The following is a 24,136-nucleotide window of genomic DNA, read 5'->3' as shown; positions in this document are numbered from 1 at the left end:
TACTGCAACTCTGTAACGCTGATCCTGCTGCCTTCTCGACTGTTTTCCTGCTTGTGCATGCTGTGGGAGTAGTCTGCCTCCTCTCTGCACCAGAAGCTCCAAAGAAATCTCCCGTGGGTCGACGGAATCTTCCCCCTGCAACCGCAGGCACCAAAAAGCTGCATTACCGGTCCCTTGGGTCTCCTCTCAGCACGACGAGCGAGGTCCCTCGAATCCAGCGACTCTGTCTAAGTGACCCCCACAGTCCAGTGACTCTTCAGTCCAAGTTTGGTGGAGGTAAGTCCTTGCCTCACCTCGCTGGGCTGCATTGCTGGGAACTGCGACTTTGCAGCTACTCCGGCCCCTGTGCACTTCCGGCAGAAATCCTTTGTGCACAGCCAAGCCTGGGTCCACGGCACTCTAACCTGCATTGCACGACTTTCTAAGTTGGTCTCCGGCGACGTGGGACTCCTTTGTGCAACTTCGGTGAGCACCATTTCACGCATCCTTGTAGTGCCTGTTTCTGGCACTTCTCCGGGTGCTACCTGCTTCAGTGAGGGCTCTTTGTCTTGATCGACTTCCCGTCTCTCTTCAGGTCCAATTTGCGACCTCCTGGTCCCTCCTGGGCCCCAGCAGCGTCCAAAAACGCCAAACGCACGATTTGCGACTAGCAAGGCTTGTTGGCGTCCTTTCGGCGGGAAAATACTTTTGCACAACTTTCCACGGCGAGAGGGATCCGTCCACCAAAGGGGAAGTCTCTAGCCCTTTTCGTTTCTGCAGAAACCTCAGCTTCTTCTGTCCAGTAGAAGCTTCTTTGCACCCGCAGCTGGCATTTCCTGGGCATCTGCCCATCTCCGACTTGCTTGTGACATTTGGACTTGGTCCCCTTGTTCCACAGGTACCCTAGATTGGAAATCCACAGTTGTTGCATTGCTGGTTTGTGTCTTTCCTGCATTATTCCTCTAACACGACTTCTTTGTCCTTAGGGGAACTTTAGTGCACTTTGCACTCACTTTTCAGGGTCTTGGGGAGGGTTATTTTTCTAACTCTCACTATTTTCTAATAGTCCCAGCGACCCTCTACAAGGTCACATAGGTTTGGGGTCCATTCGTGGTTCGCATTCCACTTTTGGAGTATATGGTTTGTGTTGCCCCTATCCCTATGTTTCCCCATTGCATCCTATTGTAACTATACATTGTTTGCACTGTTTTCTAAGACTATACTGCATATTTTTGCTATTGTGTATATATATCTTGTGTATATTTCCTATCCTCTCACTGAGGGTACACTCTAAGATACTTTGGCATATTGTCATAAAAATAAAGTACCTTTATTTTTAGTATAACTGTGTATTGTGTTTTCTTATGATATTGTGCATATGACACTAAGTGGTACTGTAGTAGCTTCACACGTCTCCTAGTTCAGCCTAAGCTGCTCTGCTAAGCTACCATTATCTATCAGCCTAAGCTGCTAGACACCCTATACACTAATAAGGGATAACTGGGCCTGGTGCAAGGTGCAAGTACCCCTTGGTACTCACTACAAGCCAGTCCAGCCTCCTACATTGGTTGTGCAGTGGTGGGATAAGTGCTTGAGACTACTTACCACTCTTGTCATTGTACTTTTCATGAGAGAAAAATATACAAAACAAGGTCAGTGTATATACACATAGCCAACAAGTTTTGCATTTCCTCTTTTCACTCTTTTCTAAGTGCTGAAAAGTACTTCTAAACTTTCAAAAAGTTCTTAAAAGTTTAAAAAGTTTTTTTCTGTCTTTCCAAAAAGTTCTGAAAACTTTTTTCTCTTTTTCTATCACTTTAACTCTCTCTAAAAAATGTCTGGCACAGGCCAAAATGTTGATCTGTCCAAACTTGCATATGACAACCTTAGCTGGAAAAGAGCAAGGAGTCTCTGTATAGAGAGAGGTTTGAGTGTAGGGAAGAATCCTTCCTTGGAACTGTTACTTAACATGCTTAGAGAAAAGGATAAGGCCATAGGTGCCTCATCTGTTGAAAAAGTACCTAATAGTTCCCAATCTGATTCAGGGACTCCCCCAGGAAAAGATTCAGGAAAGAAACTTCCTAGCCTGCCCATTACTAGACAGTCTAGCATAGTTGGTAATGATGATGAGCCACACCATATAAATAGTGTTGTCTCACATCATAGCAAAAGCATTTATTCTCACCATACTGGTAGTAATGTTTCTGTTAACCAAGCTGTTAGGGTGGCTTCGGTAAGGGACAGGTCTCCTTCTGTTCATTCCCATCATAGCTCTGTTTCTAGGAATGTCCCTCCCACCAACCCTGATAACAGAATGTTAGAGAGGGAACTCAATAAGTTGAGGGTGGAACAAACCAGACTGAAGCTTAAAAAGCAACAGCTGGATTTGGATAGACAGTCTTTTGAATTAGAGAAGGAAAGACAGAAGTTGGGTTTAGATACCCATGGTGGCAGCAGCAGTATTCCCCATAGTCATCCTGCAAAAGAGCATGATTCCAGAAATCTGCACAAGATAGTTCCCCCTTATAAGGAGGGGGATGACATTAACAAGTGGTTTGCTGCACTTGAGAGGGCCTGTGTTGTACAGGATGTCCCTCAAAGGCAGTGGGCTGCTATCCTATGGCTATCATTTAGTGGAAAAGGTAGGGATAGGCTCCTTACTGTGAAAGAAAATGATGCTAATAATTTCCAAGTTCTTAAGAATGCACTCCTGGATGGTTATGGCTTAACCACTGAACAGTACAGGATAAAGTTCAGAGAGCCCAAAAAGGAGTCTTCACAAGACTGGGTTGATTTAATTGACCATTCAGTGAAGGCCTTGGAGAGGTGGTTACATGGCAGTAAAGTTACTGATTATGACAGCCTGTATAACTTAATCCTGAGAGAGCATATTCTTAATAATTGTGTGTCTGATTTGTTGCACCAGTACTTGGTGGACTCTGATCTGACCTCTCCCCAAGAATTGGGAAAGAAGGCAGACAAATGGGTCAGAACAAGAGTGAACAGAAAAGTTCATACAGGGGGTGACAAAGATGGCAACAAAAAGAAGGATGGTAAGTCTTCAGACAAGGGTGGGGACAAATCTAAAAATGAGTCTTCATCAGGCCCACAAAAACACTCTGGTGGGGGTGGTGGGTCCAAATCCTCCTTTAATCAGAACAAGGAAAAGAAACCATGGTGCTATTTATGTAAAATAAAAGGCCATTGGACAACAGATCCCAGTTGTCCAAAGAAAGGCACCACTGCTCCTACCACTACAACCCCTACTGCTACACCTAGTGTCCCTACTAATAGCAGTGGTGGTGGGAGCAAACCTACTAATAGCCAATCCAAGGGAGTAGCTGGGCTCACTTTTGGTAATTTAGTTGGGGTTGGCCTTGTTAGGGAGGCCACAGAGGCTGTGTTAGTCTCTGAGGGGGCTATTGATTTAGCCACCTTAGTTGCTTGTCCCCTTAATATGGATAAGTACAAGCAGCTACCCCTAATAAATGGTGTTGAGGTTCAGGCCTACAGGGACACTGGTGCCAGTGTGACTATGGTCATAGAGAAACTGGTCCACCCTGAACAACACCTACTTGGTCACCAGTACCAAGTAACCGATGCTCACAACAACACACTTAGCCACCCCATGGCTGTTGTTAATCTCAACTGGGGGGGGGTTACTGGTCCAAAGAAAGTTGTGGTAGCCACAGATTTACCTGTAGACTGTCTACTAGGAAATGATTTGGAGACATCAGCTTGGTCAGATGTGGAGTTGGAGGCCCATGCAGCAATGCTGGGCATCCCAGGGCATATTTTTGCTTTGACAAGGGCTCAGGCCAAAAAGCAAAAAGGACAGGGAAGCTTGGATCCTGGAACAATGGACCAAGTGCTCCCTAAAGCTAGGGGTAGTAGAAGCAAACCACTTCCTACTATCCCTCCCTCTACAGTGGATTCTACTTCTGAGGAAGAAGAATTCCCTCCCTGTGCAGAACCTACACCAGAGGAGCTGGAAGCAGACACTGCTGAGCTTTTGGGTGAAGGGGGGCCTGCCAGAGAGGAGCTGAGTGTGGCACAGCAAACCTGTCCCACATTAGAGGGTCTCAGACAGCAAGCTGTCAAACAGGCTAATGGGGATGTCAGTGACTCTCACAGAGTTTATTGGGAGGACAACCTCTTGTACACTGAGCATAGGGATCCTAAACCTGGAGCTGCCAGGAGATTAGTGATTCCTCAGGAGTACAGAAAGTTCCTCCTAACACTGGCACATGACATTCCCCTAGCTGGAAACCTGGGTCAAATGAAAACTTGGGACAGATTGGTTCCATTGTTTCATTGGCCTAGGATGTCTGAGGACACAAAGGAATTTTGTAAGTCCTGTGAAACCTGTCAAGCCAGTGGCAAGACAGGTGGCACCCCAAAGGCACCCCTTATTCCACTGCCTGTGGTTGGGGTTCCCTTTGAAAGGGTAGGGGTTGACATAGTTGGCCCCCTTGACCCTCCTACTGCTTCAGGCAATAGGTTAATCTTGGTGGTAGTGGACCATGCCACAAGATATCCTGAAGCTATTCCTTTAAGGACCACTACAGCACCTGCAGTGGCAAAAGCCCTCCTGGGAATATTTTCCAGGGTGGGCTTCCCAAAGGAAGTGGTATCAGACAGGGGAAGCAATTTCATGTCTGCATACTTAAAGGCCATGTGGAAGGAGTGTGGTGTAACGTACAAGTTCACAACACCCTATCATCCACAAACAAATGGACTGGTGGAGAGATTTAATAAAACTCTCAAAGGCATGATTATGGGTCTCCCTGAAAAACTCCGCAGGAGATGGGATATCCTTCTACCATGCCTCCTTTTTGTCTACAGGGAGGTACCCCAGAAAGGAGTGGGCTTCAGCCCCTTTGAACTTCTTTTTGGACACCCTGTTAGGGGTCCACTCACACTTGTAAAGGAGGGTTGGGAACAACCTTTAAAAGCTCCTAAGCAGGATATTGTGGACTATGTACTTGGCCTCAGATCAAGGATGGCTGAGTACATGAAAAAGGCCAGTAAAAACCTTCAGGCCAGCCAAGAGCTCCAGAAGCAATGGCATGATCAGAAGGCTGTTTTGGTTCAGTACCAACCAGGGCAGAAAGTGTGGGTCTTGGAGCCTGTGGCCCCAAGAGCACTCCAAGATAAATGGAGTGGTCCCCACACAATTGTTGAAAAGAAGGGAGAAGTCACCTATTTAGTTGACTTAGGCACTGCCAGGAGTCCCCTTAGGGTGCTCCATGTCAACCGCCTGAAACCCTACTATGACAGGGCTGATCTCATCCTGCTCATGGCAACTGATGAGGGACAGGAAGAAGACAGTGATCCTCTACCTGATCTCTTCTCTTCCACAGAACAAGATGCTCTTGTGGAAGGTGTAGTTTTGGCTGATTGTCTTACTGCTGAGCAGAAAGATAATTGCATAAATCTCCTAGATCAATTCTCTGAACTCTTCTCTACTGTGCCAGGTACCACTTCTTGGTGTGAGCACACTATAGATACTGGAGACAGTTTACCTGTCAAAAGTAAGATCTATAGGCAGCCTGACCATGTCAGGGACTGCATAAAGCAAGAGGTCCAGAAAATGTTAGAACTAGGAGTGGTTGAGCACTCTGACAGTCCATGGGCTTCTCCTGTGGTACTGGTACCAAAACCCCATTCCAAAGATGGAAAGAAGGAAATGCGGTTTTGTGTAGACTATAGAGGTCTCAACTTGGTAACCAAAACTGATGCTCACCCTATACCCAGGGCAGATGAGCTCATAGATACACTGGCATCTGCCAAGTATCTAAGCACTTTTGATTTGACTGCAGGGTATTGGCAGATCAAATTGTCAGAAGATGCTAAACCTAAGACTGCATTTTCTACCATTGGAGGACATTACCAGTTTACTGTAATGCCTTTTGGTTTGAAAAATGCACCTGCCACTTTTCAGAGGTTGGTGAACACAGTCCTGCAAGGGCTGGAAGCTTTCAGTGCAGCATATCTGGACGATATAGCTGTCTTTAGCTCCAGCTGGGATGATCACCTGGTCCACCTATGGAAAGTTTTGGAGGCCCTGCAAAAGGCAGGCCTCACTATCAAGGCTTCAAAGTGCCAGATAGGGCAGGGTAAGGTGGTTTATCTGGGACACCTTGTTGGTGGGGAACAGATTGCACCACTTCAGGGGAAAATCCAAACTATTATTGATTGGGTTCCCCCTACCACTCAGACTCAGGTGAGAGCCTTCCTAGGCCTCACTGGGTATTACAGGAGGTTCATTAAGAACTATGGCTCCATTGCAGCCCCTCTTAATGACCTCACATCCAAGAAAATGCCTAAAAAGGTATTATGGACAGCAAACTGTCAGAAAGCTTTTGAGGAGCTGAAGCAGGCCATGTGCTCTGCACCTGTCCTGAAAAGCCCTTGTTACTCTAAAAAATTCTATGTCCAAACTTATGCATCTGAATTAGGAGTAGGGGCAGTCCTATCACAACTTAATTCTGAGGGCCAGGATCAACCTGTTGCTTTTATTAGTAGAAGGTTGACCCCTAGAGAAAAGCGTTGGTCTGCCATTGAGAGGGAGGCCTTTGCTGTGGTCTGGGCTCTGAAGAAGTTGAGGCCATACCTGTTTGGCACTCACTTCATTGTTCAGACAGACCACAAACCTCTACTTTGGCTAAAACAAATGAAAGGTGAAAATCCTAAATTGTTGAGGAGGTCCATATCCCTACAGGGAATGGACTATACAGTGGAACATAGACCTGGGAGTAGCCACTCCAATGCAGATGGACTCTCCAGATATTTCCACTTAGACAATGAAGACTCATCAGGTCATGGCTAGTCTTATTGTCCTTCGTTTGGGGGGAGGGGTTGTGTAGGAAAGTACCATCTTGCCTGGCATGTTACCCCCATTTTTCACTGTATATATGTTGTTTTAGTTGTATGTGACACTGGGACCCTGGTAACCCAGGGCCCCAGTGCTCATAAGTGTGCCTGAATGTGTTACCTGTGTAGTGACTAACTGTCTCACTGAGGCTCTGCTAATCAGAACCTCAGTGGTTATGCTCTCTCATTTCTTTCCAAATTGTCACTGACAGGCTAGTGACCAATTTTACCAATTTACATTGGCTTACTGGAACACCCTTATAATTCCCTAGTATATGGTACTGAGGTACCCAGGGTATTGGGGTTCCAGGAGATCCCTATGGGCTGCAGCATTTCTTTTGCCACCCATAGGGAGCTCTGACAATTCTTACACAGGCCTGCCACTGCAGCCTGAGTGAAATAACGCACACGTTATTTCACAGCCATTTTACACTGCACTTAAGTAACTTATAAGTCACCTATATGTCTAACCTTTACCTGGTAAAGGTTAGGTGCAAAGTTACTTAGTGTGAGGGCACCCTGGCACTAGCCAAGGTGCCCCACATTGTTCAGGGCCAATTCCCCGGACTTTGTGAGTGCGGGGACACCATTACACGTGTGCACTACATATAGGTCACTACCTATATGTAGCTTCACAATGGTAACTCCGAATATGGCCATGTAATATGTCTATGATCATGGAATTGCCCCCTCTATACCATCCTGGCACAGTTGGCACAATCCCATGATCCCAGTGGTCTGTAGCACAGACCCTGGTACTGCCAAACTGCCTTTCCCGGGGTTTCACTGCAGCTGCTGCTGCTGCCAACCCCTCAGACAGGCATCTGCCCTCCTGGGGTCCAGCCAGGCCTGGCCCAGGATGGCAGAACAAAGGACTTCCTCTGAGAGAGGGTGTTACACCATCTTCCTTTGAAAAATGGTGTGAAGGCAGGGGAGGAGTAGCCTCCCCCAGCCTCTGGAAATGCTTTCATGGGCACATTTGGTGCCCATTTCTGCATAAGCCAGTCTACACCGGTTCAGGGACCCCTTAGCCCTGCTCTGGCGCGAAACTGGACAAAGGAAAGGGGAGTGACCACTCCCCTGACCTGTACCTCCCCTGGGAGGTGCCCAGAGCTCCTCCAGTGTGCTCCAGACCTCTGCCATCTTGGAAACAGAGGTGCTGCTGGCACACTGGACAACTCTAAGTGGCCAGTGCCACCAGGTGACGTCAGAGACACCTTGTGATAGGCTCCTTCAGGTGTTGCTAGCCTATCCTCTCTCCTAAGTAGCCAAACCCTCTTTTCTGGCTATTTAGGGTCTCTGTCTCTTGGGATTCCTTAGATAACGAATGCAAGAGCTCATCCGAGTTCCTCTGCATCTCTCTCTTCACCTTCTGCCAAGGAATCGACTGCTGACCGCGCTGGAAGCCTGCAAAACTGCAACATAGTAGCAAAGACAACTACTGCAACTCTGTAACACTGATCCTGCCGCCTTCTCGACTGTTTTCCTGGTGGTGCATGCTGTGGGGGTAGTCTGCCTCCTCTCTGCACTAGAAGCTCCGAAGAAATCTCCTGTGGGTCGACGGAATCTTCCCCCTGCAACCGCAGGCACCAAAAAGCTGCATTACCGGTCCCCTGGGTCTCCTCTCAGCACGACGAGCGAGGTCCCTCGAATCCAGCAACTCTGTCCAAGTGACTCCCACAGTCCAGTGACTCTTCAGTCCAAGTTTGGTGGAGGTAAGTCGTTGCCTCACCTCGCTAGACTGCATTGCTGGGAACCGCGACTTTTGCAGCTACTCCGGCCCCTGTGCACTTCCGGCGGAAATCCTTTGTGCACTTCCAAGCCTGGGTCCACAGCACTCTAACCTGCATTGCACGACTTTCTAAGTTGGTCTCCGGCGACGTGGGACTCCTTTGTGTAACCTCGGGTGAGCACCGTTTCACGCATCCTCGTAGTGCCTGTTTCTGGCACTTCTCCGGGTGCTACCTGCTGCTAAGAGGGCTCCTTGTCTTGCTCGACATCCCCTCTACCTCCTGGTCCAATTTGCGACCTCCTGGTCCCTCCTGGGCCACAGCAGCATCCAAAAACACTAACTGCACGATTTGCAGCTAGCAAGGCTTGTTGGCATACTTTCGGCGGAAAAACACTTTTGCACGACTCTACAAGGCGAGAAGGATCCGTCCTCTAAAGGGGAAGTCTCTAGCCCTTTGCGTTCTTGTAGAAACCTCAGCTTCTTCTGTCCAGTAGAAGCTTCTTTGCACCCGCAGCTGGCATTTCCTGGGCATCTGCCCATCTCCGACTTGCTTGTGACTTTTGGACTTGGTCCCCTTGTTCCACAGGTACCCCAGATTGGAAATCCAGCGTTGTTGCATTGTTGGTTTGTGTCTTTCCTGCCTTATTCCCCTATCACGACTTCTTTGTCCTTTGGGGAACTTTACTGCACTTTGCACTCACTTTTCAGGGTCTCGGGGTGGGCTATTTTTCTAACCCTCACTATTTTCTAATAGTCCCAGCGACCCTCTACAAGGTCACATAGGTTTGGGGTCCATTCGTGGTTCGCATTCCACTTTTGGAGTATATGGTTTGTGTTGCCCCTATCCCTATGTGTCCCCATTGCATCCTATTGTAACTATACATTGTTTGCACTGTTTTCTAAGACTATACTGCATATTTCTGGTATTGTGTATATATATCTTGTGTATATTTCCTATCCTCTCACTGAGGGTACACTCTGAGATACTTTGGCATATTGTCATAAAAATAAAGTACCTTTATTTTTAGTATAACTGTGTATTGTGTTTTCTTATGATATTGTGCATATGACACTAAGTGGGACTGTAGGAGCTTCACTCGTCTCCTAGTTCAGCCTAAGCTGCTCTGCCAAGCTACCATTATCTATCAGCCTATGCTGCTAGACACCCTATACACTAATAAGGGATAACTGGGCCTGGTGCAAGGTGCAAGTACCCCTAGGTACTCACTACAAGCCAGTCCAGCCTCCTACATTGGTTGTGCAGCGGTGGGATAAGTGCTTTGAGACTACTTACCACTCTTGTCATTGTACTTTTCATAAGAGAAAAATATACAAAACAAGTTCAGTGTACAGTATATACACATAACCAAAAAGTTTTGCATTTCCTCTTTTCACTCTTTTCTAAGTGCTGAAAAGTACTTCTAACTTTCTAAAAAGTTCTAAAAAGTTTTAAAAGTTTTTTTCTCTGTCTTTCTAAAAGCTCTGACAAACTTTTTTCACTTTTTCTATCACTTTAACTCTCTCTACAAATGTCTGCCACAGGCCAAAATGTTGATCTGTCCAAACTTGCATATGACCACCTTAGCTGGAAAGGAGCAAGGAGTCTCTGTGTAGAGAGAGGTTTAAGTGTAGGGAAGAATCCTTCCTTGGAATTGTTACTTAACATGCTTAGAGAACAGGATAAGGCTAGAAGTGCCCCATCTGTAGAAAAAGTAGCTAATGGTTCCCAATCTGATCCAGGGACTCCCCCAGGAAAAGATCCAGGAAAGAAACTTCCTAGCCTGCCCATTACTAGACAGTCTAGCATAGTTGGTAATGATGAAGAGCCACACCATACAAATAGTGTTGTCTCACATCATAGCAAAAGCATTTATTCTCACCACAGTGGTACTGATGTTTCTGTTAGCCAAGCTGTTAGGGTGCCCTCTGTAAGGGACAGGTCTCCTTCTGTCCATTCTCACCATACTTCTGTTTCAAGGCATGTCCCTCCCACACACCCTGATGACAGATTGTTAGAAAGGGAGCTCAATAGATTGAGAGTGGAACAAACCAGAATGAAGCTCAAGAAGCAACAGCTGGATTTGGATAGACAGACTTTAGAAGTAGAGAAGGAGAGACAGAAACTGGGTTTAGAAACCCATGGTGGCAGCAGCAGTATTCCCCATAGTCATCCTGCAAAAGAGCATGATTCCAGGAATCTGCACAAGATAGTTCCCCCTTATAAGGAGGGGGATGACATTAACAAGTGGTTTGCTGCACTTGAGAGGGCCTGTGCTGTACAGGATGTCCCTCAAAGGCAGTGGGCTGCTATCCTATGGCTATCATTTAGTGGAAAATGTAGGGATAGGCTCCTTACTGTAAAAGAAAATGAAGCTAATGATTACAAAGTTCTTAAGAATGCACTCCTGGATGGTTATGGCTTAACCACTGAACAATACAGGATAAAGTTCAGAGAGACCAAAAAGGAGTCTTCACAAGACTGGGTTGATTTCATTGACCATTCAGTGAAGGCCTTGGAGGGGTGGTTACATGGCAGTAAAGTTACTGATTATGACAGCCTGTATAACTTGATCCTTAGAGAGCATATTCTTAATAATTGTGTGTCTGATTTGTTGCACCAGTACTTGGTGGACTCTGATCTGACCTCTCCCCAAGAATTGGGAAAGAAGGCAGACAAATGGGTCAGAACAAGGATGAACAGAAAAGTTCATACAGGGGGTGACAAAGATTGCAACAAGAAGAAGGATGGTAAGTCTTCTGACAAGGGTGGGGACAAATCTAAAAATGAGTCTTCATCAGGCCCACAAAAACACTCTGGTGGGGGTGGTGGGCCCAAATCCTCTTCTAATCAAAACAAGGAAAAGAAACCATGGTGCTATTTATGTAAAATAAAAGGCCATTGGACAACAGATCCCAGTTGTCCAAAGAAAAGCACCAAGCCTCCTACCACTACAACCCCTACTGCTACACCTAGTGTCCCTACTAATAGCAGTGGTGGTGGGAGCAAACCTACTAATAGCCAATCCAAGGGAGTAGCTGGGCTCACTATTGGTAACTTAGTTGGGGTTGGTCTTGTTAGGGAGACCACAGAGGCTATACTAGTCTCTGAGGGGGCTATTGATTTAGCCACCTTAGTTGCTTGTCCCCTTAATATGGATAAGTACAAGCAGCTACCCCTAATAAATGGTGTTGAGGTTCAGGCCTACAGGGACACTGGAGCCAGTGTAACTATGGTCATAGAGAAACTGGTCCACCCTGAACAACACCTACTTGGTCACCAGTACCAAGTAACCGATGCTCACAACAACACACTTAGCCACCCCATGGCTGTTGTAAATCTCAACTGGGGGGGGGTTACTGGTCCAAAGAAAGTTGTGGTAGCTTCAGATTTACCTGTAGACTGTCTATTAGGGAATGATTTGGAGACATCAGCTTGGTCAGATGTGGAGTTGGAGGCCCATGCAGCAATGCTGGGCATCCCAGGGCATATTTTTGCTTTGACAAGGGCTCAGGCCAAAAAGCAAAAAGGACAGGGAAGCTTGGATCCTGGAACAATGGACCAAGTGCACCCTAAAGCTAGGGCTAGTAGAAGCAAACCACTTCCTACTATCCCTACCTCTACAGTGGATTCTACTTCTGAGGAAGAAGAATTCCCTCCCTGTGCAGAACCTACACCAGAGGAGCTTCAAGCAGACACTGCTGAACTTTTGGGTGAAGGGGGGCCTGCCAGGGAGGAACTGAGTATGGCACAGCAAACCGGTCCCACATTAGAGGGTCTAAGACAGCAAGCTGTCAAGCAAGCTAATGGGGATGTCAGTGACTCTCACAGAGTTTACTGGGAGGACAACCTCTTGTACACTGAGGCAAGGGATCCTAAACCTGGAACTGCCAGGAGATTAGTGATTCCTCAGGAGTACAGAAAGTTCCTCCTAACTCTTGCACATGACATTCCCCTAGCTGGACACCTGGGACAAATGAAAACTTGGGACAGACTTGTTCCCTTGTTTCATTGGCCTAGGATGTCTGAGGACACAAAGGAATTTTGTAAGTCCTGTGAAACCTGTCAAGCCAGTGGCAAGACAGGTGGCACTCCAAAGGCACCCCTTATTCCACTGCCTGTGGTTGGGGTTCCCTTTGAAAGGGTAGGGGTTGACATAGTTGGCCCCCTTGACCCTCCTACTGCTTCAGGCAATAGGTTTATCTTGGTGGTAGTGGACCATGCCACAAGATATCCTGAAGCAATTCCTTTAAGGACCACTACAGCACCTGCAGTGGCAAAGGCCCTCCTTGGAATATTTTTCAGGGTGGGCTTCCCAAAGGAAGTAGTATAAGACAGAGGAAGTAATTTCATGTCTGCATACTTAAAGGCCATGTGGAAGGAGTGTGGTGTGACTTACAAGTTCACTACACCCTATCATCCACAAACAAATGGACTGGTGGAGAGATTTAATAAAACTCTCAAAGGCATGATTATGGGTCTCCCTGAAAAACTCCACAGGAGATGGGATATCCTGTTACCATGCCTCCTTTTTGCCTACAGGGAGGTACCCCAGAAAGGAGTGGGCTTCAGCCCCTTTGAACTCCTCTTTGGACACCCTGTTAGGGGTCCACTAACACTTGTCAAGGAGGGTTGGGAACAACCTTTAAAAGCTCCAAAGCAAGATATAGTGGATTATGTACTTGGCCTCAGATCAAGGATGGCTGAGTATATGAAAAAGGCCAGTAAAAACCTTCAGGCCAGCCAAGAGCTCCAGAAGCAATGGCATGATCAGAAGGCTGTTTTGGTTCAGTACCAACCAGGGCAGAAAGTGTGGGTCTTGGAGCCTGTGGCCCCAAGAACACTCCAAGATAAATGGAGTGGACCCCACATAATTGTTGAAAAGAAGGGTGAAGTCACCTACTTAGTTGACTTAGGCACTGCCAGGAGTCCCCTTAGGGTGCTCCATGTCAATCGCCTGAAACCCTACTATGACAGGGCTGATCTCACCCTGCTCATGGCAACTGATGAGGGACAGGAAGAAGACAGTGATCCTCTACCTGATCTCTTCTCTTCCACAGAACAAGATGCTCTTGTGGAAGGTGTAGTTTTGGCTGATTGTCTTACTGCTGAGCAGAAAGACCATTGCATAAATCTCCTAGATCAATTCTCTGAACTCTTCTCTACTGTGCCAGGTACCACTTCTTGGTGTGAGCACACTATAGATACTGGAGACAGTTTACCTGTCAAAAGTAAGATCTATAGGCAGCCTGACCATGTCAGGGACTGCATAAAGCAACAGGTGCAGAAAATGTTAGAACTAGGAGTGGTTGAGCACTCTGAAAGTCCATGGGCTTCTCCTGTGGTACTTGTACCAAAACCCCATTCCAAAGATGGAAAGAAGGAAATGCGGTTTTGTGTAGACTATAGAGGTCTCAACCTTGTAACCAAAATTGATGCTCACCCTATACCCAGGGCAGATGAGCTCATAGATACACTGGCATCTGCCAAGTATCTAAGCACTTTTGATTTGACTGCAGGGTATTGGCAGATCAAATTATCAGAAGATGCTAAACCTAAAACTGCATTTTCAACCATTGGAGGACATTACCAGTTCACAGTAATGCCTTTTGGATTGAAGAATGCACCTGCCACTTTTCAAAGGTTGGTGAACACAGTCCTGCAAGGGCTGGAAGCTTTCAGTGCAGCATATTTGGACGATATAGCTGTCTTTAGCTCCAGCTGGGATGATCACCTGGTCCACCTATGGAAAGTTTTGGAGGCCCTGCAAAAGGCAGGCCTCACTATCAAGGCTTCAAAGTGCCAGATAGGGCAGGGGAAGGTGGTTTATCTGGGACACCTTGTTGGTGGGGAACAGATTGCAACACTACAGGGGAAAATCCAAACTATTATAGATTGGGTTCCCCCTACCACTCAGACTCAGGTGAGAGCCTTCCTAGGCCTCACTGGGTATTACAGGAGGTTCATTAAGAACTGTGGCTCCATTGCAGCCCCTCTTAATGACCTCACATCCAAAAAGATGCCTAAAAAGGTATTGTGGACAGCTAGCTGTCAGAAAGCTTTTGAGGAGCTGAAGCAGGCCATGTGCTCTGCACCGGTCCTGAAAAGCCCTTGTTACTCTAAAAAATTCTATGTCCAAACTGATGCATCTGAATTAGGAGTAGGGGCAGTCCTATCACAACTTAATTCTGAGGGCCAGGATCAACCTGTTGCTTTTATTAGTAGGAGGTTGACCCCTAGAGAAAAGCGTTGGTCTGCCATTGAGAGGGAGGCCTTTGCTGTGGTCTGGGCTCTGAAGAAGTTGAGGCCATACCTGTTTGGCACTCACTTCATTGTTCAGACAGACCACAAACCTCTACTTTGGCTAAAACAAATGAAAGGTGAAAATCCTAAATTGTTGAGGTGGTCCATATCCCTACAGGGAATGGACTATACAGTGGAACATAGACCTGGGAGTAGCCACTCCAATGCAGAGGGACTCTCCAGATATTTCCACTTAGACAATGAAGACTCATCAGGTCATGGCTAGTCTTATTGTCCTTCATTTGGGGGGGGGGTTGTGTAGGAAAGTACCATCTTGCCTGGCATGTTACCCCCATTTTTCACTGTATATATGTTGTTTTAGTTGTATGTGTCACTGGGACCCTGTCACCCAGGGCCCCATTGCTCATAAGTGTGCCTGAATGTGTTACCTGTGTAGTGACTAACTGTCTCAATGAGGCTCTGCTAATCAGAACCTCAGTGGTTATGCTCTCTCATTTCTTTCAAATTGTCACTAACAGGCTAGTGACCAATTTTACCAATTTACATTGGCTTACTGGAACACCCTTATAATTCCCTATTGGGGTTCCAGGAGATCCCTATGGGCTGCAGCATTTAATTTGCCACCCATAGGGAGCTCTGACAATTCTTACACAGGCCTGCCACTGCAGCCTGAGTGAAATAACGCACACATTATTTCACAGCCATTTTACACTGCACTTAAGTAACTTATAAGTCACCTATATGTCTACCCTTTACCTGGTAAAGGTTAGGTGCAAAGTTACTTAGTGTGAGGGCACCCTGGCACTAGCCAAGGTGCCCCCACATTGTTCAGGGCCAATTCCCCGGACTTTGTGAGTGCGGGGACACCATTACACGCGTGCACTACATATAGGTCACTACCTATATGTAGCTTCACAATGCTAACTCCGAATATGGCCATGTAATATGTCTATGATCATGGAATTGCCCCCTCTATACCATCCTGGCATAGTTGGCACAATCCCATGATCCCAGTGGTCTGTAGCACAGACCCTGGTACTGCCAAACTGCCTTTCCCGGGGTTTCACTGCAGCTGCTGCTGCTGCCAACCCCTCAGACAGGCATCTGCCCTCCTGGGGTCCAGCCAGGCCTGGCCCAGGATGGCAGAACAAAGGACTTCCTCTGAGAGAGGGTGTTACACCCTCTCCCTTTGGAAAATGGTGTGAAGGCAGGGGAGGAGTATCCTCCCCCAGCCTCTGGAAATGCTTTCATGGGCACATTTGGTGCCCATTTCTGCATAAGCCAGTCTACACCGGTTCAGGGACCCCTTAGCCCTGCTCTGGCGCGAAACTGGACAAAGAAAAGGGGAGTGACCACTCCCCTGACCTGTACCTCCCCTGGGAGGTGCCCAGAGCTCCTCCAGTGTGCTCCAGACCTCTGCCATCTTGGAAACAGAGGTGCTGCTGGCACACTGGACTGCTCTAAGTGGCCAGTGCCACCAGGTGACGTCAGAGACTCCTTGTGATAGGCTCCTTTAGGTGTTGCTAGCCTATCCTCTCTCCTAAGTAGCCAAACCCTCTTTTCTGGCTATTTAGGGTCTCTGTCTGTTGGGATTCCTTAGATAACGAATGCAAGAGCTCATCCGAGTTCCTCTGCATCTCTCTCTTCACCTTCTGCCAAGGAATCGACTGCTGACAGCGCTGGAAGCCTGCAAAACTGCAACATAGTAGCAAAGACGACTACTGCAACTCTGTAACGCTGATCCTGCCGCCTTCTTGACTGTTTTCCTGGTGGTGCATGCTGTGGGGGTAGTCTGCCTCCTCTCTGCACTAGAAGCTCCGAAGAAATCTCCTGTGGGTCGACGGAATCTTCCCCCTGCAACCGCAGGCACCAAAAAGCTGCATTACCGGTCCCTTGGGTCTCCTCTCAGCACGACGAGCGAGGTCCCTCGAATCCAGCAACTCTGTCCAAGTGACTCCTACAGTCCAGTGACTCTTCAGACCAAGTTTGGTGGAGGTAAGTCCTTGCCTCACCTCGCTAGACTGCATTGCTGGGAACCGCGACTTTTGCAGCTACTCCGGCCCCTGTGCACTTCCGGTGGAAATCCTTTGTGCACAGCCAAGCCTGGGTCCACGGCACTCTAACCTGCATTGCACGACTTTCTAAGTTGGTCTCCGGCGACGTGGGACTCCTTTGTGTAACCTCGGGTGAGCACCGTTTCACGCATCCTCGTAGTGCCTGTTTCTGGCACTTCTCCAGGAGCTACCTGCTGCTAAGAGGGCTCCTCGTCTTGCTCGATGTCCCCTCTACCTCCTGGTCCAATTTGCGACCTCCTGGTCCCTCCTGGGCCACAGCAGCATCCAAAAACGCTTACCGCACAATTTGCAACTAGCAAGGCTTGTTGGTGTTCTTTCGGCGGGAAAACACTTCTGCACGACTCTACAAGGCAAGCGGGATCTGTCCTCTAAAGAGGAAGTCTCTAGCCCTTTGCGTTCCTGCAGAAACCTCAGCTTCTTCTATCCAGTAGAAGCTTCTTTGCCCCCACAGCTGGCATTTCCTGGGCATCTGCCCATCTCCGACTTGCTTGTGACTTTTGGACTTGGTCCCCTTGTTCCACAGGTACCCCAGATTGGAAATCCAGCATTGTTGCATTGTTGGTTTGTGTCTTTCCTGCCTTATTCCCCTATCACGACTTCTTTGTCCTTTGGGGAACTTTAGTGCACTTTGCACTCACTTTTCAGGGTCTCGGGGTGGGCTATTTTTCTAACCCTCACTATTTTCTAATAGTCCCAGCGACCCTCTACAAGGTCACATAGGTTTGGGGTCCATTGGTGGTTCGCATTCCACTTTTGGAGTATATGGTTTGTGTTGCCCCTATCCCTTTGTGTCCCCATTTGCATCCTATTGTAACTATACATTGTTTGCACTGTTTTCTAAGACTATACTGCATATTTCTGGTATTGTGTATATATATCTTGTGTATATTTCCTATCCTCTCACTGAGGGTACACTCTGAGATACTTTGGCATATTGTCATAAAAATAAAGTACCTTTATTTTTAGTATAACTGTGTATTGTGTTTTCTTATGATATTGTGCATATGACACTAAGTGGTACTGTAGGAGCTTCACTCGTCTCCTAGTTCAGCCTAAGCTGCTCTGCTAAGCTACCATTATCTATCAGCCTATGTTGCTAGACACCCTATACACTAATAAGGGATAACTGGGCCTGGTGCAAGGTGCAAGTACCCCTAGGTACTCACTACAAGCCAGTCCAGCCTCCTACAATAGTGGCTTAGCATTCATCACTATAAAATGGAGTAGCATATAGTAGAAAAACACACAGTGTAATACTGAACAGTGGAGAGTAGAAGAGCAAAGCAGCATAGACTGGAATAGCATAGAGTTGAGTGGGGTACAATGGAGTGGAGTAGGGCACAGTTGAGTGTTAAAGCGTACATTGAAGTGGCACAGCATTGAGTCATGGAAACTGTTATAAATTGGAGTGGCACCTCTGACAGTAGATTGGAGTGCTTTTATGTACCGTGTTGGGAACTGTCATACAGTGGAGTACAGTGTTTCACAGTAGAGTGTAAGGGCATAAAGTTGAGTACAAATTTGGACAGTAGAGTGAATAAGATGTAATGGCATAGAGTGTATTGGATTTTTTTAGAGTGAAGTTATATAGAGTAGAATAGAGTACACTGGAGTGGCATAAAGTAGAGTAGTGTACAATGGAGTTATGTACAATTGAGTGACGTAGACTGGAATGGCATACAGTGCAATAACGTGTAGTGTGGTAGCATACCGTAGAGTGGCATACAGTGAAGTGATGTAAATTATAGTGGTTTATTGTGGGGGAAGTAGAGTGTAGCAGTGTATAGTGCAATGGCAAAGTCTAAAGTTGTGTACAGTGTAATACCGCAGAGTGGAGTTGTCGCGGTTTTCAATGGTCTTACCCTCGCAGCTGAGAGGTGTAGGGGAACGGTCCTTGTTCCAACGGGTTCTGCTCTGGCCGAGGTAGGGGCGACCCATTCCGGTAGCCACGGTGCTGTTTGGTATGAGCGAACCACTACAGTCCGTGCCCTCCAGAAGGAGTCCCAGAGGAAAAACCCCAGTAGGGTAAAAATCCTCCACAGGAACTCCCTGAAACGAAAAGGAGGACACCAGGGTATTAGGACCGTAGAGCAGGAAGGCAGGAAAACAAGGCAGATCAGGAATAGACAAGATTCGCAGAGGAATATCAAATAGGAGCGTGACTATCACCAAGGAGTGTTGCAACGCAATGAACAGGCAGTTGGAATCCCCTTATATACCCCTAGACAGGAAGTAGAAAACAGGAAGTAGAAATGCCACCATCTTGGATTGGGGAAAAGAAAACAATAGTGAATCAGAAACGTGCGTCTAACAATGCATGCTGGGCAGAGAGGAATAGGTCAGCATGCTGGGAAGAAAAAGGGAAAGTATAAAGTGCTCCTTGTGTAATGGTTCGGGTTTGTTCCCAGGATATCGGTAAGTGGACATGCAAGTAATAAATGGTTAAGCGCATAATGCGCTGTATGTTGCCAAGTAGCGTCTGCCTTTATGGCAGAGCTTAAAATAAGGTAAGCGGCGAGTGCCGCAACCCGTAAACCGGCTCCTAGGAGCCTCCACGGCTCCTGCCTGAGCCGCGGTATCCCCCGCGACCTAGGCGTCAGCCACGGTGTTCCCTGTGAACCGAGCACCGGTCGCGGCACTCTCTGCGACCCGGGTGTCGGCCGCGGTGATATTGACGTGCCGCGCCGCGGCACCCTGAGCCCGCGGCCTCGGCGAGCGCCGCGGCGAGGGCCGTGGCGTAACAGGAGTGGCAAACAGTTGAATAGCATAGAGGTGAGTACAGTGGAGTGGTGTAGAGTAAACTAATATAGAGTGGAATAGCATAGAGTGGACAAGCGTAGAGTGGAGTGGCATACAGTGGAGGGGTGTAGACTAAAGTGGCATACAGTGACATGGGGTAGAATGGAATAGCATAGAGTGAAGTGGCATAGAGTGGAGTGGCATTTAACAGACTAGCATAGAATAGAGTAGCATAGAATGGAGTGGTGTACAATGGATCGGCGCAGGGAGGAGTAACGTCTAGTGAAGTGGCATTCAGTTGAATAGCTTGACTACTCACCCGTGAAGATCTCAAGGCTCTGGGAGAGGGAGGTGGGGGGCAGAGGATCAGTCAAAGAGCCAAGTCTTTAGGTCCTTCCTGAACTGTGACACGGTGGGGGATTGCCTGAGGTGGGTGGGGAGGGTGTTCCAGTATAGTGCAGTTGTTAGAATTGGGGTATCTGGTTGGCAGTCAGTTTGCACACTTAGGATAACTCCTGCTCACCCCCATGGTAGTTTGACACAAGCAGTCAGACTTATCCCAAAGGCGAAGGGGAAAATATTTGTACCAACACACACAGTACTGCAGTGAAAACACTACAAAATGGACACCACAACAGCAGCAGTGGTAAAGTGCCCTTTTGACCAAAACCAGCAAAAACTAAGTCCAGCACACAGTCAAAACCTATGAAGCAGAGGCAAAAAAGACAGGGGAGACCACGCCAAGGATCCCACGACTAACAGCAGTGGTACACAGTGGAGTGGCACAGAGCTGAGAAGCTTAAAGTTAGTAGTGTACAGTGCAGAGCCATATAGTGAAGTGGTATAGATTGGACTAAAGTGTAACAGCATACAGTGTAATGGTGTACAGTGGAGTGGCATCCAATGGAATAACGTTTAATGGAGGGGCGTAGACTGGTGTGGCATACACTGGAGTGGCATACACTAGAATGACATAATGTGGAGTAGTATATAGTGAAATAGCATAGCATTCAGTGGAGTGTTGCACAGTGGAGTGGCATACAGTAGAATAGCATAGAATTGAATGCCATACAGTGGCATGGCGTAGATTGAAATAGCATATACTGGAGTAGCAGATAGAGGTATGGCATATAGTGGAGTGTTATACATTAAAGTGGCATAGAGTGGTATTGCATACTGTGTAATAGCGTAGCATTGACTGCGTAGAGTGGAGTGACATATAGTGTAAATAGATGGAGTGGAGTGGTGAAGAGTGTAGAGTTGTACAGTGGAGTTGTGTGGAGTATAATGGTACTTAGTGGAGAGGTGTACACTGGAGTATGGAGGCTTAAGTGATGTACAGTGGAGTGGCATAGAGTGTATTAGCATACATTGGCGAACACTGTAGTGTCGAACAGTGGAATAGTGTAGAATGAAGTGACATAAACTGGAATGAAAAAGAGTGGAGTATTGTACAGTGGAGTCTTATAGAGTGGAGTGGAATACAGTAGAATGTGATTTATGCGCAGATTTACATGATGTTCATATTGTATTAACTAATGTGCGCGTTGAATATAAGTTTTATTTACACCCACCTTGTGTGAAGTCTCTTTTGTGATGCTCAGTATATTTATTTTGTGGTACTGTTGTGCTAATTCTTTACACATTGCCCCTGTGATAAACCTGACTGACCGGTTTCAAGCTACCGAAGGGTGAGTGCAGATTATACAGTGAATGTAATCACCCACCCCTGATGGGGAGTGGTAGGTTCTGCCTGGATAAGGCCTCCCCTCAGCCAACCAGAACGTGCCACCTGTAACATTTACCACATCTGATTTTAGGCAAGAATTTAAAATCAAGAAGGGAATGTTTTGTAATTCTGATTGCTATGTGTAGGAGAGTAGCCTCCTTCTAGCATGGTTACCCCCACTTTTGGCCTGTTTGTGAGTGTGTGTCAGTGTGTTTTTACTGTGTCACCTGGATCCTGCTAACCAGGACCCCAGTGCTCATAGATAAAAACCTATATGTCAGTGTGTTTTGCCTGTCTCACTGGGATCCTGCTAACCAGGACCCCAGTGCTCATAGTTTGTGGCCTAATGCGTATGCCTGTGTAGTGCCTAACTGTGTCACTGAGGCTCTGCTAATCAAAACCTCAGTGCTTATGCTCTCTCTGCTTTTGAATTTGTCACTGTAGGCCAGTGACTCCATTTACCAATTTCAGTTGGCATACTGGACCCCCCTTATAAGTCCCCAGTATATGGTACCTAGGTACCCAGGGCATTGGGGTTCCAAGAGATCCATATGGGCTGCAGCATTTCTTTTGCGACCCATAGGGAGCTCAGACAAACACGTACACAGGACTGCCATTACAGCCTGCGTGAAATAGTGCACACACTATTTCACAGCCATTTTCACTGCACTTAAGTAACTTATAACTCACCTATATGTCTAACCTTCACTTGCTGAAGGTTAGGTGCAAAGTTACAAAGTGTGAGGGCACCCTTGCACTAACAAAGGTGCCCCCATATAGTTCAGGACCATTTCCCTGGACTTTGTGAGTGCGGGGATGCCATTACACGCGTGCACTACACATAGGTCAGTACCTCTATGTAGCTTCACAATGGTAACTCCGAATATGGCCATGTAACATGTCTAAGACCATGAAATTGCCCCCCCATTCCAAATCTGGTATTGGGGAGCCAATTCCATGCATCCTTAGCGCTCCACCACGGATCCCCAGTACTGCCAAACCAGCTCTCTGAGGCTTGCACTGCAGCTACAGCTGCTGCCACCTCACAGACAGGGTTCTGCCCTCCTGGGGTCTGGGCAGCCCAGTCCTAGGAAGGCAGAATAAAGCATTTCCTCTGAGAGCAGGGTGTTACACCCTCTCTCTTTGGAAATAGGTGTTACAGGCTGGACTTGAGGGAGCCTGTAAAGTTCAGAGGGTCCCTCATGTACAGTGGGCTGCTATCGTTTGGTTATCCTTCTCTGGCAAAGGTAGAGATAGACTTCTGATTGTCAGAGAGGATGATGCAAATAATTACCAAATTCTTAAAAACGCACTCTTGGATGGTCTGGGCTTAACCACTGAACAATATGGACTTATGTTCAAAGAGACCAGAAAGGAGTCATCACAGGACTGGACAGACTTTGTCGACTGTTCTGTGAAGGGCCTAGAAGGTTGGTTACATGGCAGTAAGATGATTGATTATGAAAGCCTATATAACTTGATTCTGAGAGAGCATATTTTGAATAATTGTGTGTCTGACTTGTTACACCAGTATCTTGTGAACTCAGATCTGACCTCTCCCCAAGAATTGGGAAAGAAGGCAGACAAATGGGTCAGAACAAGGGTGAGCAGAAAAGCTCATACAGGGGGTATCAAGGATGGAAAGAAGAAAGATGGTGAGAAATCTCAGGACAAGCATAGGGATAAAGGTAAACACAAAGATCCTTCTTCAGGTCCAAAACACTCCTCTGGGGGTGGGGATAAAACCTCTTCATTTTCTTCAAACTCTTCACACAATCAGAAAAAGCCTTGGTGCTATGTGTGTAGAAATAAAGACTATTGGCCAGGGGATACGTCCTGCACAGGTAAAGCCCCTGAGCCTACCACCACTAAGACATCAGACTCTAGTGCCCCTAGCAGTAGGGATAATAGTGGTGGGACTACTGGCAATAGTCAAACTAAAGGTGTAATTGGGGTCACTTTTGGGACCATAATAGAAACTGGGGTAGACAGTCCCAAGACAGTTTCTGTCACACCTGGGGGCATTGGCCTTGCCACCTTGGCTGCTTGTCCCCTTAGCATGGATAAGTACAGGCAGTCAGTCTTAATAAATGGTGTTGAGGGTCAGGTCTACAGGGACACAGGTGCCAGTATCACTTTGGTGAATGAAAACCTAGTGTCACCTGCACAACACCTCCTTGGACAGAAGTACAACGTTACTGATGTCAATGACTCCAATCAGTCTCTCCCCTTAACTGTAGTTCAACTTTGTTGGGGTGGAGTTCCTGGCCCTAAGCAGGTAGTAGTATCATCTAGCTCACCTGTAGATTGTCTCTTAGGGAATGACCTAGAGGCCTCAGGTTGGGCTGAGGTAGAGTTTACTACCCATGGATCGATGCTGGGTAACCCTGAGGAATTGCTTCTGGTGAAATGAAAAAGCAAAGGAGAGAAAAAGGCCTGAAATCTCAGGATCCCTCTCCACCAACAGGTAAGGGTTTCAAAGTATCCCTTACCCACCCTGCCACTAAGGATACCATTCCTGTGGTGGTAGAAACCTCTCCTGGGGTGGAGCCTGTACCAAAGGAGCCATCAGCTACCGCTGCTGGTCTCCCAGAGGTAAAAGTACCTCTCTGTTGAATTACTAATCCAGATGTGCAAAATTGCACCATTTTAGTAAATATGGAGCATCCCTCCAGCCTTCCCAGAGAAACATTAGTACAGCAGCCCTGCACTACCTCTAAACAATTAGGACAGCAGCCCTGTCC

The sequence above is a fragment of the Pleurodeles waltl genome, chromosome 5 (genome assembly GCF_031143425.1).
Source record: "Pleurodeles waltl isolate 20211129_DDA chromosome 5, aPleWal1.hap1.20221129, whole genome shotgun sequence".
NCBI classification, from domain to species: Eukaryota; Metazoa; Chordata; class Amphibia; order Caudata; family Salamandridae; genus Pleurodeles; species Pleurodeles waltl.
This window is presented reverse-complemented; position numbering follows the sequence as displayed.